The 19,588-nt window shown below is 37.5% G+C and overlaps 1 pseudogene; it reads right to left on the reverse strand.

Moving 5' to 3' along the window:
* The window catches only part of LOC108712343, a 198,664-nt pseudogene that overhangs the window by 117,427 nt on the left and 61,649 nt on the right, over positions 1–19,588 (reverse strand).

Genomic DNA, 19,588 nt, shown 5'->3' on the forward strand with positions numbered 1-19,588 from the left:
TATTAAACAAACACTTTTACTGCAATCCCGACAATAAGTGTACTATAATTATACATGTAATTGTTATACTGTGATTTCTTCTCAGTATCAGTCCTTATCACAATCACATATCTTATGTTCCAGATGTTTCCACTGAATTCATTAAAATTATCTTTACTGTATAATGAGGGACATATCATATAAGACTGATTAAAGGTCCATGTCAGGTTTAAAACATTGATGTATGATCTGTGCATTAGAGGGGTGGTTCACCTTTAAGTTAACTTTTAGTATATTATAGAGTGTCCAGTTCTAAGCAACTTTTCATTTGGTCTTCATTATTTCTTTTTTTTTTTTTCCTTTGTTTCACTCTTTTCAGCTTCTAAATGGGGGTCACTGACCCCCTCTACAAAGCAAATGCTTTGAAAGGCTTATTTATTATTTATTGGTAACACTACTTGTCTTTCTATTCAGGTCTTACCTATTCATATTCCAGTCTCTTATACAAATCAGTGCATGGTTGCTAGGGTAATTTGGAACCTAGCAACCCAACTGCTGTGAATGCAAACTGGAGAGCTGCTGAATAAAAAGCTAAATCACTCAAAAACCACAAATAATAAAAAATGAAAACCAATCACTCTCTACATCATATAAAAATTTAACTCATTTAACTAAATAAATGCTTAAATGTATGTCAACAACTGCAAGATAATTATCGGAACACTAGGGGCCAGATTTATCAAGGGTCGAAATGAATTTGAGAGAATTTTCGAAGTAAAAAAATTCAAAATTCAAAGTAATTTTTGGATACTTCGACCATCAAATAGGCTACTATGACTTCGACCTTCAATGCGAAGTAAAATCGTTCGACTATTCGACCATTCTATAATCGAAGTACTGTCTCTTTAAAAAAACTTCGACTTCAATACTTCGCCAACTTAAACCTGCCGAATTGCTGTTTAGCCTAATGGGACCTCCTGTGTGTTTTGCTAAGTTTTTTCAAGTTAAAGGATTTTTTGGGAAAATAAAATCGTTAGATTCGAAGTACGATCGTACGATGTATAAAATCCTCTGACTTCGAATTCGGAGGATTCTATTCGATGGTCGAATTTCGAAGTTTATACTACTTTGAAATTCGACCCTTGATAAATCTGCCTCTAAAACTTTACAAACCATACACAATAATGAAGCCCAATGAAAAGGTTGCATACAGTAGTTCAATCTCTAGAATACTAATGCACATAAGACAAATATATAATTTGTATATAAATAGTGATGGGCAAATAAATTCGCCTGGCACAAATTTGCCACGAATTTCGCGTTTCGCCAAGTCAATTTCACAATTTTTCGCAAAAAAAAGTAAAATTTTCAAATTTTTTTGTGAAAACCTTCAAATTTCAAATTTTTGTAGTGAAAACATCAGAATTTCACGATTTTTTCGTGAAAAATTTTGATTTTCACGTTTTTTTCGTAAACTTTCTGATTTTTCGTTGTTTCGCAAATTTTCGCTGTTTCGCAAATTTTGCAGGAAATTCTCGAATTTTGTCGGCGAATCGAAACAGGAGAAATTCGCCCATCACTATATATAAATATTTATTGCAACTCAACATTTATTGATAACAGTGTAAAGTATTGATATGTCTAAAGACCCCGTGAAAAATGTTCTGCACACATCCCTAAAATTGCTTAACATTAACATTGCTAAACAAAGATTTTGTTTTTTTTATCCTTATGACATTTGAATTACATATGGTTTAACTGTGCTCTTCCTCAACCTAAAATATTTTTCTTTATGGAAACACATTCAGTGATATATACTGAGATATTAAAGACCCAATTAAAGACCCTATTAAATACCCAATTAAAGACCCAGATTTTCAGTTATTTATATGTCTCCTTTAAACATAGCATTCTTTTTATTTATATGAGACTGACAGGTAATTTGTTTGTTTTTTATAATAGGAATGTAACTGCTTTGTTTTGAGGCTCATCTCTCAACTTCTCACAGACTCATAACACAATAAGTAAAAGAAAGGGCTTCTGTTTAGTGGTAATACATTAATCCATATGTCCATCTTATTATAAGCATGTGTAAGTGGTTGGTAGTCTGGATAACTGTGTGCTGTAAGATCCTGGAATGAGTGCAAACTAAGGATTCATTACATTGACCTTATGGTTTGGTCTGTAGACCTGACTATGGTGCATGTATTCAAAGGCTTGCCATATCCATAAAACATGTCTTCTGTTTTCAAACTATTGTTCTGATTATAGAGGAAGTTCATGACTAAAGTTTAGAAGGTAACAGAAATGGTTGCTTTAAGAAGCAATCCGGTAGCCATGCTCTGGTGTTAAAGAAACGTTCTAATTAGGTTATTTTAATTAAAAACCACAACGTTTGAATTATCAATATGTTATATTAGGCTCATTATTATTTCATAGCTTTGGTTCATACTGAAAGGGTAAAGTTCTTTTTCGAAGCAATTTGTAATGAATAAATGTATGCGGAATTATAATTGTGCCATTTAACTCTTTTCCAGCAATCTATAATATTAATAATCTGTTTGTTTTTTCCTATTTCACCGCATGACCCTCTGTTATTCAAGATATATGCTGTAATACATACATAATGTGGGCTGGTGCTGCCGATGCCAAGCTATAGGCAATGATGATAAAGGCGTTTTTCTCCTGCTCATAAATCAGATTACAAAAAACACAGATTTGGAACTTGATACTGAAGAAATTGGGCTCACAGCTATTGTTATTATTTTTTTTTCTGAAAGCCTGGCTGTGATCTACTCACACCAATAAACTTAGTGATTGAGGGGGTGTATATTTTATGGAAATCAGCATTTTCCTATTTCTGCAGTGTTCTTAATATTTTTATCCAGCAAAAACAACACTTAAAAATACTTTCTATTCCTCCAAAATACTAATTCTCTTCATGCAGGGAACAAGAATGGAAGAATGGAAATTGCCTTACCTTGGGAGCACAGTGCAGATACAGTTGGGCAAATTCAGTCCTCATTTACATTTAAATTATGCAGTTGGACTATGCGCAAAGTTTGAGGGTGCCTAATAATGAGCTTCAGCAACTATAATTACTTTGTTACAATGGCTCCCATCCAACCACCAGTCAATATACTAATATTTGGTCTGGAGTAATTTTGTTGTGTCTATTGTGTGCAATTAATTCTGAAAGTCATGGTTTACAAGTTCACTTGGGGTTTGATCTTATATTCATTTTCCAATGCTCTTCATGGACAAGTTAGTGTAAGTGGAGTTGTTTACTTAAATGAAAAAGAATGAATACAAATAGCTAAAAATAGTGCTTGGAACTATCAATTAATCAAGAACTTTTCTCCTCAATTACCATAACCTCACTTAAAATTTTACTTTCAAGTAATTTAGAAAACAATATTTTTTGTATTGTTTCTTAGAAGTTAAATCACTGTCTATGAGATTAAGTTTAAAAAGTTATTGCACTGTAAAACTAGGTGAATGTTCTACATTTTTACTGTTGAAGGAACAGTTCAGTGTAAAAATAAAAACTTGGTAAATAGAGAGTATGTGCAAAATAAAAAATGTTTTTAATATATTTTTTCTATAAATGCTGGAGTGACTGGATGTCTAACAGAACAGAACAGAACCCAACTGCTTTTCAGCTCTCTAATTATAGAGTTTGTCAGCGACTTTAAGGGGCCACATTGGCCATAAATGTTCAGTGAGTTTGCAATTGATCCTTAGCATTCAGCTCAGATTCAAAAGCAACAGATATTACCCATGTGGCCCCCTCAAGTCATTGATTGGTTACTGCCTGGTAACCAATCAGTGGAAAACAAGAGAGCTGCAAAGCAGGAAGTAGGGTTCTGGCTACTATGTTAAATATACAGTCTTTATAGATTACATTTTTTGCTAACTAACTATATTTAATATTTTTTTTTTATAATTTGCACAGCATATCTATTTACTCAGTTGTTATTTTTACACTGAACAATTCCTTTAAGGTTTTAAGGTTCTATAACATTGTATATTTCAATGAATTCATTAGAGAAAGCAATATTACAACTCTGGCTACTTTGGTATCTGTAGGATTGAGTTAAAGTAAAGTCAGTAATTGAATGTTGATAGTGTCCTACTACTAAAGGAGAGCATAATTTAGTTACCCATTGATTAAAGGGGTGGTTCACCTTAAAATTATCTTTTAGTATATTTAGAATGGCCAAATATAGGTCACTTTTCAACTGGTCTTCATTATTTTTTGTAGTTTTTAAAATATTTGCCTTTTTCCTCTGACTCTTTACAGTTTTCAAATGGGGGTCACTGGCCCCATCTAAAAAATGAATGCCCGGTAACACTACAAATTTATTGTTATAGCTGCTTTTTATTACTCATCTTTATTCTTACTCTTATTCAAATGCATGTTTGCTAGGGTAATTTGGACCCTAGTAACCAGATTTCTGAAATATCAACCTTAGACTCAGTTGCTATTGGTGCATGCCGGGTGGGTGGGAATTGCATCAAAGTTTGCGAGAACTAGTTCAGAATCCTATTTATGAGCGTACGCTGCTTACTGATTTTGCCTAATACGCATGCTTACTACTTTTTGTTCCAATTCGCTTTTCCTCAATTCACTTTTTCAAGCACTAGTTGCAGATGCCACACAATTGTTCCTTTATTTAGTAGATCATTTTCGGAAGACACAATGGCATGGAACATTCCTGCAATGGCTAGGTTATACATTATAATTCAGGACACTGAAAGCATGCCTTTTATTCATTGTTTTCAGTACATTAATGGCAGGCAGTGTTTATATCAAACAATATATTATGGCACTCGCAAATCCTTGTGTTAAAAATAGTTTAACCTTGTGTTACAAAAAGCAGAGGAAATTCTTTATACCTTTCAGTATCCTGAGAAAAACATTTTTCCTGCAGCCATTTACTAGAAGAGTAACAACAGCATTGTAAAGGGCTTAATTTATACAAATCTGAATTACAAATGTAGTTTTAACTGTTAAGGACATCTAACAATCTAAATATCTGTTTTATTAATGCAGTGTTCCAGGCATAATGCAAAATGGCAAACTATGTATACACTGTGTTAAGATCCCAGTATTAAAAGCAATTTGTCTACCAATTCTTCTACTGCTTCAAACTAAAACATTTTTCGAAGCTTCTAATTAGTAACATATTTTGTTTTCCAGCACAGCTTAGCCTTTATTCATGGGCGATGTTAAAATATGGCTTACACAGAAAATATTGTCTATTGTTCTGTATCTAAATTGGATCCCTGCAGTTCGACCCCCTAAGCAGTGTTTTTTCAAACTTGGAGCTCAGCCAATTTGCAATTTTGGGGAGGCTACCATTGTCTTCTCCTCTGAAATGGCTTCTGATTTAAGATTTTGAACTAGAATCGGAGAGAGGTATCTCAAAAATCCTCATCTATAACTGCTGTTTGGTTATAACAGTTACTGTGGAGGAAAAGATACATATATACCTGTATATATGGCTATATTGTCTGCACCCATGAGCCTAGTGCAGCAGTTACAGAGGGAGGCTTGTGGTACTTATATAGTTCCCCCCCCCCTTCCATTAAATTCACAGATCCTGCACTTCTCTTTGGAAAATAATGCTATATTCCTCAATCCAGAAATTGGGGTTTGCCAAAGCTCCTCTTAGGTTTTAGATTTTGCCCCTAACTGCTACAGCCATTTATTCCAACTAGAGGCTAGAGGCCTAATATAGCCATCAAGGATGTTTAGATTTCCCCAAAAGCCTTACAGATGGTTTTATAAAGCAACAATTTTGACAAGTGCAGTGGTGGATTAATGAGATGTGAGATCCCTAGGCTACACTTTTCAGGGGCTCCCTAACACATGCCCGTGATGAGTGCAGATGTGCCTGGATATAAACCTGACCCAGCACAAATAAAAATAAATATTAAAAAAGACAAAATAATTTTAAAAGGAAAGACAAATAATTAAAAAAAAATTTTTAAAAAAGAAAGACAAATAATTTAAAAAAAGAAAGCTAGATGGGCTCCTGGTCATGCTGGACCCTCTAAGCTACAGCCTTTGCATCAATCCTCCCCTGGACAAGTTTTAAAATGAGTCACTAGATGGCAATGAAAGCATCATATACTGATTTAAAGTGATTCTGTCATGGGAAAACAAGTTTTTTTCAAAACGCATTAGTTAATAGTGCTGTTCAAGCAGAAATCTGCACTGAAACTAGTTTTTCAAAAGAACAAACAGATTTTTATATTTAATTTTGAAATCCGACATGGGCTAGACATATTGTCGGTTTCCCAGGTGCCCCCTGTCATGTGACTTGTGCTCTGATAAACTTCAGTCACTCTTTACTGCTGTACTGCAAGTTGGAGTGATATCACCCCTCTCTTTTCCCCCCAACAGCCTAACAATAGAACAATGGGTAGGTAACCAGATATCTCCTGGACAAGATAACTTCTTGGTACACATGAGAAAAGCATTCAATAGTAAAAATCCAAGTCCCACTGCAACTTCTTCAGTTACATTGAGTTGGAGAAAATATCGCCTCTCAGAAAGCAGTTCCATCCTGAAATGCTGTCTCTATCTGAAAGCACAGGTCAGGAAAAATGACCTGAGATGGCTGCCTACACACTAATGTTACAGCTAAGATAAAATATTATTATTATTATTTGCAGTGTAAACAATGCAATTTAGAAATAAAAACTACACCATAAAAATCATGACAGTATCCCTTTAATTATAGTAAATATTTACAAAGTTGAGTTTTCAACTTGTAACAGACAGTACGAAACCATAGGCTAAGCCTATGATTAAGGGGTGTTCCCGAAACATGTTAGGCATCCATTACACAGCAGCCACTTGTTTTTAATGGCATAATAAACGGTGGTTTTTACATTATTTAGACAGTGTGCCTACAAACTTTTCTTTTTTTGTATTTGAATTATCACAGTTGGAGGATCCCTGCTAAGTTCTCACTATTCCGTCCCTTAATTTAGTAATAAGGAGCAGAAGTGACTCTGTATTGTTCTGTGTATCTTTACAAGTTATAAAAAAGACAGTAAGATAATTTCTATCAGATCTACCAGTGCAGTGCTCTGAATTGAAACTGAAGATTATGATTCTCACATTTACCGGTTAAAATTAGTTTGCTGGGGTTTTATTTCAACAAAAAAGTAAAAGTAACCTTTCCCTTTTGTGCCAATATGATGTATAACATGAACATGGGTCACATTTGATTTTTCCTGGAATTCAGGCTGCATTTAATCGATCAGAGAGAGAGTAAGGCGATTAGCAGACACACTTTGCTGAAAAATCTATTGAGGAGACAGTACACAGGTAAACATGAACATTTTCAACATCTATCTGAGGAACAAAAGCTCTTGACTTTGATGTCCATATGACTAAAGTCAATTTTTATAATGTCACAGATTACAATTTAGGAATTATTATTATTATTATTATTAACATGTATTTATATAGCGCCAACATATTGCGTAGCACTGTAAAGTAAATGTGATTATACAACTACATCACATGAATTACATACATAGAATATATGGAGTAACAAACATCACAATCAATACAGGTACAAAAAGGTGAGGAAGGCCCTATGCATAGGCATACAGTCTAAAGGGAAGGGAGTAATACGCAAGGTGTGGGAGTGGGCAAGATCGAATTGAGTGGGTGAGAAATGTGGTATTGCGTTTGGTAGTTAAGCAGAGTGAGGGTAGGCTTCTCGAAAGAAGTGCGTTTTCAGAGATTTCTTGAAAGTAGAAAGGTTGGGAGAAAGTCGGACAGACCGTGGGAGAGCATTCCAGAGGAGGGGTGCAGCCCTTGCAAAGTCTTGAATGCGAGCATGTGAGGAGGTAATGAGAGAAGAGTTGAGTAGCAGGTCAGTAGAGGAGCGTAGTAAGCGAGTGGGTGAGTATATAGAGATGAGTTCAGAGATGTAGGGTGGGGCAGAGTTATGAAGTGCTTTGAAAGTCAGTGTCATTAATTTGAATTTGATTCTGAAAGGTAACGGAAGCCAGTGCAGGGATTGACAGAATGGCGAGGCAGAGGAGGAGCGGTTGCTGAGGTGTATGAGCCTCGCAGCAGTGTTCATTATGGACTGGAGAGGTGACAGTCTCTGGAGGGGGAGGCCAATTAAAAGAGAGTTACAGTAGTCTAGACGCGATATGATGAGAGAGTGAATAAGAATTTTGGCAGCGTCTTGGGTGATAAATGATCGTATTTTGGATATGTTCTTTAGGTGGAAGTGACAAGATTTAATAAGTGACTGGATATGAGGAGTGAATGACAGGGCAGGATCTAGGATAACCCCAAGGCACCGGGCCTGGGGAGAGGGGGTGATAGTGGAATTGTTAACTATGATGGATACTTCGGGGATGCTACTGGTGTTAGTTGGAGGAAAGAGAACCATTTCAGTTTTAGAGAGGTTTAATTTAAGGTAGCGTTGTGACATCCAGGTAGAGATAGCGGACAGGCAGGAGGAGACGCGAGTTAGGAGTTCTGGGTTGAGGTCAGGAGATGAGAGATAGATCTGAGTATCGTCAGCATAGAGGTGGTAGTGGAAACCATAAGAATTTATTAATTTGCCAAGGGAGGAAGTATAGAGGGAGAATAGTAATGGTCCCAGGACAGAGCCTTGGGGAACTCCAACAGAAAGAGGTAGGGGAGAAGATGCTACTCCATTGTAGGAGACACTGAAGGAACGATTGGTGATGTAAGAAGAGAACCAGGACAGGGCTGTGTCACGAAGGCCAAGTGACTGGAGGGACTGGAGGAGGAGAGGGTGATCTACAGTGTCAAATGCGGCTGAGAGATCAAGCAGTATTAGTAGTGAGAAGTGATTGTTGGCTTTAGCGGTTAAAAGGTCATTAGTCAGTCGAGTCAGGGCAGTTTCCGTGGAGTGTTGTGGCTTAAAACCAGATTGTAGGGGGTCCAGCAGGTTATTGTCAGAGAGGAATGAGGTAAGTCGGTTGTAGACTAGGCGCTCAAGTAGTTTAGAGATGAAAGGTAGCAGAGAGATAGGTCGGAGGTTGTTAAGATTGGAGGGATCAAGAGAGGGTTTTTTCAGAATGGGGGTGACAAGAGCATGTTTTAGTTGAGAAGGAAACAGTCCAGTTGAGAGGGAAAGATTAAATAGGTGAGTTAAGGCTTTGATTAGACACGGATTGGTATTGCGGAGAAGTTTTGAGGGAATTGGATCAAGCGGGCAGGTGGTAAGGTGAGAAGAGGCCAGAAGCTTTGAGACTTCCTCATCAGTGACAGGGGTGAAGGAGCACAGGAGGGACTGGGGAGTGTGGAGGGAGGGTGGTGGAAGTCTAGGGGGGTTGAGTAGTGTAATGTCCCTTCTGATAGTGTCAATTTTGTTTTTGAAGTGCTCAGCAATATCTTGAGCAGAGACAGATGTGCATGGAGGGGGTGGAGAAGGGGAAAGGAGAGTGTTAAAGGTGGAGAAAAGTTGTGCTGGTTTTTTAGAAAGGGAGTTAATGAGTGAAGTAAAGTATGTTTGTTTGGCTTGGAAGAGGCTGGTGTTAAAGGAGCGCAGGGCAGATTTGTAGCTCCAAAAGTCTGATTCTGAACGGGATTTGCGCCAGCGACGCTCAAGTGCACGTGAGTGTCTTTGGAGCGCTTTTGTATGAGCAGTATGCCAAGGTTGAAGTGGCTTGGGTCGAGAACGTTTAGTTTTTATAGGAGCAAGCTCATTTAGGGCAGTGGTGAGAGTACTATAGTAGACAGAGGTAGCCACATTAGGACATGAGATGGCTGAGATATTAGAGTGAAGAGAGTCAAAGGAAGAAGAGAGATGTGACACGTCTATAGCTTGCAAGTCACGGTAAGTACGTGTTTGGGGAATAGCAGGGGGTGAGGAGGGAGTTAGTGAGAGTTGAAATGTGAGCATATTGTGATCAGAGAGGGGAAATGGTGAGTTAGTAAAATTGGTGGTTGAACAGAGTCTGGTAAATATGAGATCCAGAGCATTACCATTGGAGTGAGAGGGGGAGTCTGAGCACAAAGATAAGCCTAGGGAGGAGGTTAGTGAAAGAAGTTTAGAGACAGAAGAGTTGTTAATGTTGTTAACGGGTATATTAAAGTCACCTAATATGATGGATGGTATGTTAGATGAAAGAAAGTAAGGAAGCCAGGCAGCAAAGTTGTCCAGAAATTGTGCAGTTGGTCCTGGTGGTCGATATATAACAGCAATGCAGAGTGAAACCGGAGAAAAGAGCCTAATGCAGTGAGCCTCAAATGAGGAGAATGATAAAGAGGGAACAGGTGGAAGAACTTTAAAAGTACAGCGGGGAGAGAGAAGCAAACCCACCCCACCTCCAGGTCTGTTACCAGGTCTAGGAGTATGAGTAAGGTGTAGGCCCCCATAGGACAGGGCAGCAGGTGAGGCGGTGTCAGTAGGAGAAAGCCAGGTTTCAGTAAGTGCGAGTAGGTTAAAGGAATTTGCAATGAAATGGTCGTGTATAGCGGTGAGCTTGTTGCAGACAGATCTGGCGTTCCAGAGAGCACAGGAAAGATTAACTGGGTTTTTGGGTATAGGAGTAAGTGTTCTGTACTGTTGGAATTTGCTCCGGAGAGAAGGAGCTCGTGGTCGTGATATAACTGGGATGGGGTAAGGGCCAGGGTTTGGGGAAATGTCCCCAGCTGCCAGCAATAGAAAGGAAAGAAAGACTAAGTGTGAGTGGGATTTATAAGTCCTTCGTTTGTATGAAAAGGAGGAGTTTTGTGGAATAGCTAAACAGAGTACTTTATAAACTTCATGTGTGGAGAGGGAAGGAGAGGAGAGTACAGAGGCTGAGATTTGTATAGAAGTGGGACTTGCCGGAGGAGGTAGTGAAAAATGTTTTATGAAGCATGAGAGTGAAAGGAGGAGAAATGCAGGATAAAGCATGTTTGGAATAAGAAGTAACAAACTAGCAGGTACAAACAAATCTGTTTTCTTCTTATCCCAGATGGTTCACTGATGATTGCAGGGGAGTCCGGTTCCTTTTGCCTTGTCAATGCCTTGTCCAACTGTCTTGTTTAACTGTCATTTCTAAGCACTTGAGAATGATTCTTTTAAAGCAGTTATATGTTTAACAAAAAAGGTGAAGTTTTAATTTTACTGTGCAGGCATTGGCCCCAGGATAAGAAAAGAAGTGGGAGAAGAGAATAGCTCCATGGTGCTCAATTAAAAATAACCCCTAGCCACTGCAGTTTTCTGACAACGGGAGAATTAAACCAGGGTATCAGGTAAGTGAAGGTAAGGGCTCATGCACATCTATAAGTGCAGTTGTGGTCTCTGCAATTTCCTTACAGTCAGTTGCTTTTGCAATATTTTAGATATTCTTCTATCCATTCGAATGGTCATTTTCCTTTTTCTTCCAGGTTCTGGTGGCCATTTTAAAGCATTTGTGATCATTTTAGCTGAGCAGCCTACCATTTTCTGCTTCTTTATATGTGTTTCCCTCTCCAATCAACTTTTTAATGAAAGTATCCTGTTCTTCTGAACAATGTCTGGAACAACCTATTCTACTCAGACTTTTAGAGAGAAATGCTCTATAACCAGCATGCACAACATTTTCTGCCTTCCTTCCTTAAATAAGGGCTTTAATTGACATCTGTTTTGTCACAGAATAAATGACCTCACTAATTGAACTCCACACTGCTATTATTTGGAACAAGCCTCAATTACTGATTCACTTACACAGAATCAGCAGCATGCATGTCATGACTGTTGGGTTTTTTGGGTTTCTATTACTCTACCACACCTACTAGTAAATTATTTGTCATGCGGAAATATAATTTATACCAAAAACAGTGATTGATAAGGTTAGTGATGTCAGACTGCTATTATTCTAAACATATATATATTAAAATATCACACAAGAGCATCTCCACCTTTTCCACCATCGAAATTTGGTTAAAAAACATGGCCATTGTGCCTGATATTTCACTTTGCTCACTGCACTTATACCCTATTGGATTCTTGATAACAGATGGATCTTTTCTACAATGGTTTGCAGGTCTAGGCTAGTGGCTCCCACTATTAAAAAAAACAGTGCCTGGTCTTCCTCTTCTCGGTCTCCTCCTCCACACCTGCAGCTCTTACCCGCCACCCTTCTCTTTCCCACCCCTTGAGACTCACCAACACTCATTTTGTCATTGCTCTTCCAAATTAAACACTTGCAGCTGCAGATGAGGCCAGAGGAAGCAGGAGAGGTACATGCCCATGGTCCCTGTACCACCGACTCCACCTCTGCATCCTAGGCAGGTGCCTCTTCTACCTTCCCCTAGTTCTATTCCAACCCTGTCTTTTGCATTAAGCATGTTCAAATGTGTATGGTCAAATGTGGCTTGTACTACCATTTCAATTTACAGTTTGAGCACTTTATCACCTCTATACACATATTCTTACAATCTATAAAAGATAAAGTTGAATTATCAAGAGTAATAGAAGACACGATATCCCAGTAACTCATTGCAGACTCTGCCTTTATATTTATACTCATCCTCTGTATTCTCATCCATGCGTAACACTAATGTGATATATAGGTAAAAGATTCTGAAAGCATGAAGCTGATAACGGAATGACCACCCCCAGTTCTGTACTCATGCAAGTAAAATTCCATGCACAGGGGAAACTTGATCATATTAACAGAGCAACACAGCATGGAAGGAAGAAAAAATGATAGGATAACTCTAGAACTAGCATATAAAATCGTAACTCAACCCTCGACAGACATTAGCCATTTCAGGAAAACAGCCAAGACTTTAATCACATTTAGTTTCAAACACAGCCAGGGATTTGGAATTACTGTTATTTCAGATGACCCTAATACAGTGCTTAATCAAACTCATTGCCAGAAAGAGAGCATCCTGCAGGCTTTAATAAAAAACAATTTTACAATCATTCTGGACCTGCTTAAAAAATCACTTTGGGCGAAAAAAATAAAAAAAGAGTAAACAAACACTTTGCATCTTTCAGCAATAAGAAGATAACACCAAACAATTCTCTTAAGTAAACAGGTGTTTTACGCCTACATTTGATCAGGGATTTCCCATTATATAAGCTAATCACATGAAATCTATTTCACAGAGAGTTTCCAATCTCAGAGCAGAACAGTTGCTTCAACTGCTACCTGTTCTCGTTAGTGAATATGGAAATTGACTGAAACATTACCCAATTGGTACCATGAAATTGAAAGCGCAGCAAAATCAAGCTAATTCTGCAATCTCTATAACAAGTTAGCTATAATTTAATATGGTAAATTTCACATTACAAAAAACTTTGGACTCAAGCTGGCCATACACAGACCTATGTGAACTGCTGACTTGGTCCCTCAAAACTGAGCTGGCAGCTTATAGGCCTATGTATTGTCATTTCTGTTGGCCTACACAACCAATATCTGGAAGAAAAATTAAATCATCCAGATATGTAAGTAGGTTAAAAAATCCTTCTGGGCAAGTACCACATTTGTCTGTTGTTTGTAGAATAGAAATACATTGGCAACTGAAAGGCAGGGTTACCCCTTACTGTTTATTTTGTGCAAACATGTTCACACAAAATAAATAGCAAGGGGTAACCCTGCATTTCAATTGCCCTGAGTGCCAGCGTATTTCTATTCTACAGATATACTGTATTGGGGGTTGCCGTGCTCCCTACATTGTGCACCAGGCGTTCTCACAATAAAGAGTTTTAAGAGTGTGCTCTGCCTCATCTTCTTCTACTATCTGTTGTTTGTAGGCCATGTCTTTTCCAGAATGCTCTATAACACAGAGCTAGTGAGGAGAATAACATAGACTGTTCAGTCATTTGGAAGAATCCAGTATACACTGTGTGCTTGCTTCAGAAACATAACTACAGTTTATATAAAAAAGCTGCTATGTAGCCATGGGGTTAGCCATTCAAGCACAGGATATTAAGTAGATAGCAAATAAGTTCTGAAGAATCCCATTGCATACTACAGAGATTATCTGGTATCTGCTGTGCATCCTGTGCACTAGAGGCCCCTTTTTTCAATATTGGTCGCCTTGTCTCCCCCATGCACGCAAAGAAAATTGCACAAAACTTTGATGCTTCATGCTCCAAATCTGCAGCATTGTAGGGAATGTCTAGCAATACATTGGGCCCTTGAATTTCTAAAAAATGTTCTACTGGGTCACTAATTACAGACAGTGCTGCCCCAGAGATCACCTGACCAGAAATACTACAACTCTAACTGTAGTGTGGGAAGCAAAACACAGAACTCTGTCTGTTAATTGGCTCATGTGATCTAACATGTATCGTTTGTGTGCACCCAATGGCACATTTTATGATGGAGAAAAAACTCCCTTTGTAAAGTGGTGAGTATCTGAAGAATGTTGTGGTTGTGAATATGGCACCTCATTAAAGGCGTTTCGCCCTTAAGTTAACTTTTAGTGTGTTGTAAAATGTTGTAGTCTTCATTAATTATTTGTATAGCTTTTTAATTATTTGCCTTCTTCTTTCTGTTTCTCTCCAGCTTTCAAATGGGGGTCATTGACCCCATTTAAAAAAGAAAATGTTCTGTAAGGCTACAAATGTATTGGCATTGCCACTTTTTATTTCTCATCTTTCTATTCAGACCCTCTCATATTCATATTCTAGTCTATTATCTAAATCAATGCATGGTTGCTAGGGTAATTGGGACCCTAGCAACCAGATTGCTGAACTTGCCAACTGGAGAGCCCCTGAATAAAATGCTAAATAGCGAAAAAACCCAATTATTACAAAAGGAAAACCAATTGCCAACTGTCTCAGAATTTCACTCTATACATCATACTAAAAGTTTACTCAAAGGAGAACAACCTCTTTACATTTTTTAAGCACCCACCTTATGCATGAACTATACAGCTGTATGCATCCTTATTTCTAATCTAAATAAAGTGCATGGGGCAAAGAGAAATTGAGTGAATTTCCTATGGCCACAGTTAGATACTAGAGGGCTTTTTACATTGTGTATTTGTATCACTACTCTCTCTTACCATGGCTTTTAACAAGGCTATTATAGTTAAGCATTGACTACTACAGTTATGGGACCTTTTATCAATAATGCTTTGGACCTGGGATTTTCTGGATAAGGGATCTTCTGTCATTTGGATCTTCATACCTAGTCTACTAAAAAAAACATTTAAACATTAGTTAAACCCAATAGGATTGGTTTGCCCCCAATAAGGAATAATTACATTTTAGTTAAGATCACATACAATGTACTGTTTTATCATTACAGAGAAATTGTTTTCAATAATTAGAATTATTTGCTTATAATACAGTTTATAAAAGATTGTCTTTCTGTAATGTTGAGCTTTCTGTAGAACTGGTTTCCCGATAACAGATCCAATACCTGTTCTATTAACTACAGTATTATTATTTGTTGTTTATCAATTAGAAAATAACATTATAGGAGAATACGTCATCATAAACACCAAATACAGGAAGTATAGTAAAAAGAAAAAAGGTAAATAAAACAAAGTCTAAAAGTACAAAACATTAAAGTATATCAAGAATAAGTCTACTTAATATTCTGCATATAAAATATACAGTACAAAAAGCAGATCATTAATAATAGAAAAGGTTTTAGATAGGATAGGTGAAAGTTCCATATAGCTCTGCAGAGTGACAGCTTTATGAATCAATGCAAGAGGGAATGGAAGTACTTTGTGAAGTAAGTGTATTTAATACTTTTAATTATACCCACAGGGTATGGCACTCAATTAAGAAATAGAACAATGACTACCCTTTCCTTGACTTGTGCTCTTCTTTTCGTCACCCCAACAAATATGTAATCAATATTTCATCTTATGCCCTGCCACTTCCATATCTGACAGCTCAAGACAGAACTTCTAATGGGTGTTTGGGGACAGCCACACCCTCAGAAAAAGGAAGTTAGTTAATATCAAAGTCAGTTAATAGTTCCATCATGCATATTTTTCTATGAACTGACATCTCTTCCACATCTTCAGTGCAGAACAAATGCATACATGGCTCTTTCATTTATAATGTAATTCAGGAGGCCTCTTTCAAAGTTACAAAGACTCTTAAAGGCAAAGAGCATTGGTTGTGTTAGGTTCCTGTCATTAAAGATAATTCATAAAATGTGATGGTACAACATGGTAAAAGGAATAAAATAAAAGCAATCACAAAAAAAATTAAGAAATTTGCTAGCAGTAGATATACATGTGAGTATTTATATGTTACTTAGTCCGAATCCAGCTCTCCTCCAGTCAAAACTCCAGTTGTCACAAGGCTTCACAAGCTTTATCACAAGCCAGTTAATGTATTAATCAGTTAATGCTATGATAGAAAAGGGCTCTGCCCATAGATACCAAAGTAAACTATATAGGGGTCATTTACAATAAAGTGGAGTAGGGGTCCCCAAACAAAGTATAATTATCACTCACCACATTTAGGAAGTGGCCCAGGTGCACCGCCCTGAGCTCTCAGCACGAGGAGCAGACAAAACGAAAAATTCAATGAGCAGGCACTCAGAATAAGACAATCTTCCACAAGGTTGTTCAAACAGAGTAGAAAAAAGTTTATTGTGTCCACAGTCTTACGCATTTCAAACACTTAATACACCATGCAGTGGCCCTACGTAGCCAACACAGGTGGTCAGATTGCAGGACCGCATCAATTGCCGCAATCCAAGGGGATTTTTAAACCTGCCCAATCAACGTCAATCGTCAACTTTTGGCCAAATATTGATCGGGAAAGCCATTGGAGGGCCCTATAGACTGGCCGATAAGCTGCCGACTTGGTCTGTCTGCAGCTTTTATTGGCCCATGTACGGCCAGTTTTAATCTATCGCATGGAGGAAAGGCATTGCAGAACTGTTGATTCAATCAATCAGGTTGGCAGTGGTTCTTAAAACAAATGACAACTCTCCTCCAGGAGAACAGTCACAGATAGATGCAGTACTGTTATTCAGCATTTACTCACACAAAAAGCTTCCAGAAGTGCTTACCCATCGGGTCAATAATCATATAGTGGCATTAGTCTAGCCACAAGTACAGGCCCTCCATATGGAACCTAGGTGGACAACATTTGGCTCTAGGTCTTTACACTTGAGGGGCTACTCTGCATGTGGGTACACCCAGGACTAATAATCCTCTTGTTCTTTTCGTTGAATCTTCAGGCTGCTACCCTAATCCTATGTCTCACTCCTGGAGTAAGATATTGTAGAATTATCCTCCACTAGCTTCACCTACTGGGCCTAACTCCGTTCAGTTCTGAATATCCATCCACCCATTTCAACAAGTGGGATTCAAGCAGGTCGAGCACATGATGGCTTCCCCTTTTAAATACTAGATTCAATGGCATCTCCTGGCCAGTTACCGAACTGCCAGGAGAATAATTTAACTCATGATAGGGAATCAATTTCCCCTCCAAACTGTAAGTTAGGACCACACTTAGCTGGCCAAAATCTTAGGGGGACTGCCTGAATAAAGGGTAACTAAACCATTAGTCCCATAAATAATAATCGCATATGTAGTAAAGAATGAAACACAAGCAGAAGACTATGTAGCCATATAGTTAATCTTGTTAGTCCAAGTACGTCATTGCCTGGACATTATCCAGAGAGGTACACTTGCCTAAGAACACCTTCCTTATTAAACCCTCTGTTTGCCCTTTTCAGTTTGCAACCTCTATTCAGACTTCAGTTTTATTAAGTTAGGATTATGCTATTACATTTGAGTCAACACAAATACTGTTCTCATTGGAACAATTTTCTGGGACTGCTATATATAGGGTTGATACCTTTTCTGGAAAAAAACACTAGCCTTCCTATATACTGTAGATTTATCTTTTTTCTTTTCTTCCATTATGTTTATTAGTATTTTCAAAATAAACAGCATGAGAAAAAAATATTGATTTATAATAAATCCTGTCAGATTACAAAATAAAATAAAAGGATTATTACATAACAATCCAGTGAAAATGAACATCAAATGATGACTAAACAAAATGAATCGAGAAAAAATTAATTAATAAAATATAAAATCATCTTCTCCACCAACAAAATAACCAGAACATTAATAATGTAAATGGACAAAATTAACATACCGTCAATTAATCTTTGGAATTTCTCTATTATTAACATTGGGATCAAGCATTATTTTTACTGACCAGACTGGTAAAATAATAGCCTAGTGGCAACCTTAGCTATATATGAGGGTCAACTATTAAAACACATAATGTCTTTTGACTTTTGTAAAGATTTACATTATACAAAACAGCATAAAAATAAATCCAATCATTTTCTTTTCTTATTTTGGTAACCCTTATAAAATGCAAGTGTTAATGACAAACTCATGAAAAGCGCAGTTAGAAATAAAATATAGTATTTACTGTAATACTTAAAAGTATTTAAGATGAGTGTCAGATTTTACATCACAAGGCTATAAAACAATCCTTCATTCCAGATGTGCACATCACAAATATAGCTCGGTGAACATACTAAGAGCATCTGATGGTGTTATTTTTTCTGACAATGATTTAAGTGCCTCTCATAGCATAATAAAATTGTGTTTAAAGATGGGAATAAAATAGAATAACACATTTGAAAAAAAAATGAAATTAAGTTAAACTAAAAATCTTAAACTCCATTTGACAGATCATCTACAAAGTTTCCACTGGAGTAAGCAGGACCTTAAAAGCTTAATTTAACTAATATAACATATTAAGGTATAAGAGTCGAATGCTGATAGCATTTAAAGAAGTCTATATAAACTTTGAGCTAGATTTACTAGACATGTACTTTTATGAACATTTTTTTTCATTCCTCATGGACATTACATTTTATGTGATAGAAAAATACTCACCAATAACACAAACTCCCACATTCATACATATGTATTAGCAGTCATGTTGGTAAGCAGCTTCTCTGTGATGCCAGAGGGATATGCAGACTATGGTACAAAAAGTTCAGGTTATTTCTTGTGTCCTTGATTAAAGTTTAAACATTCTATCACAGATGTAGTTGATTATTGGGATGTACAGAGAGCTGTGATTTCCAGCCACTTTACTAATCAGCGAGCGACGATTAGCAGATAATGCAGCAGTGAAGGAATGACAGCTCAAGGCTGATTAAAAGCTAAGAAAAGTTCTTCAGTTGCTAACCCGTGAGAGCTTTCAAATGCATCAACAACCAAACAAATAGGACCAAGCAGTAAATGGAAAACAAGAGTAAAATTCTTTGCAGGATAGGACTAAAGCAAAAATAAACCAGGGTACAGATAATTAGCATAATATTACTACAGCAATGGTTCCCTGAGGGAACTGGTGCAGACAGTGAAGGGTGAGTGCCCATCTTCACTCCCTCCTCCCTCCCTCGGCCTAGCTGCTACCCCGGGCAATGCCCCTAACTTTTTACTTACCCCTCGGTGCAGATTCTGTCCAGTGGAGTTCAAGGCAGCCATCTTCCAGGTCTTCGTTTCTTCTTCCGGCGTTTCGCTAATTTCGCAGGAAATTTGTGAATTTTTCGGCAAAGCGAAACGCCCCAAATTCGGCCATCACTAGTAACTTGGCCAGCATTCACTGGCTATTTTTAAAGCAGGGCAAAGTGGTGCCACTTCATTCAGCAA

Source organism: Xenopus laevis, chromosome 3S (assembly GCF_017654675.1).
Source record: "Xenopus laevis strain J_2021 chromosome 3S, Xenopus_laevis_v10.1, whole genome shotgun sequence".
NCBI lineage: Eukaryota > Metazoa > Chordata > Amphibia > Anura > Pipidae > Xenopus > Xenopus laevis.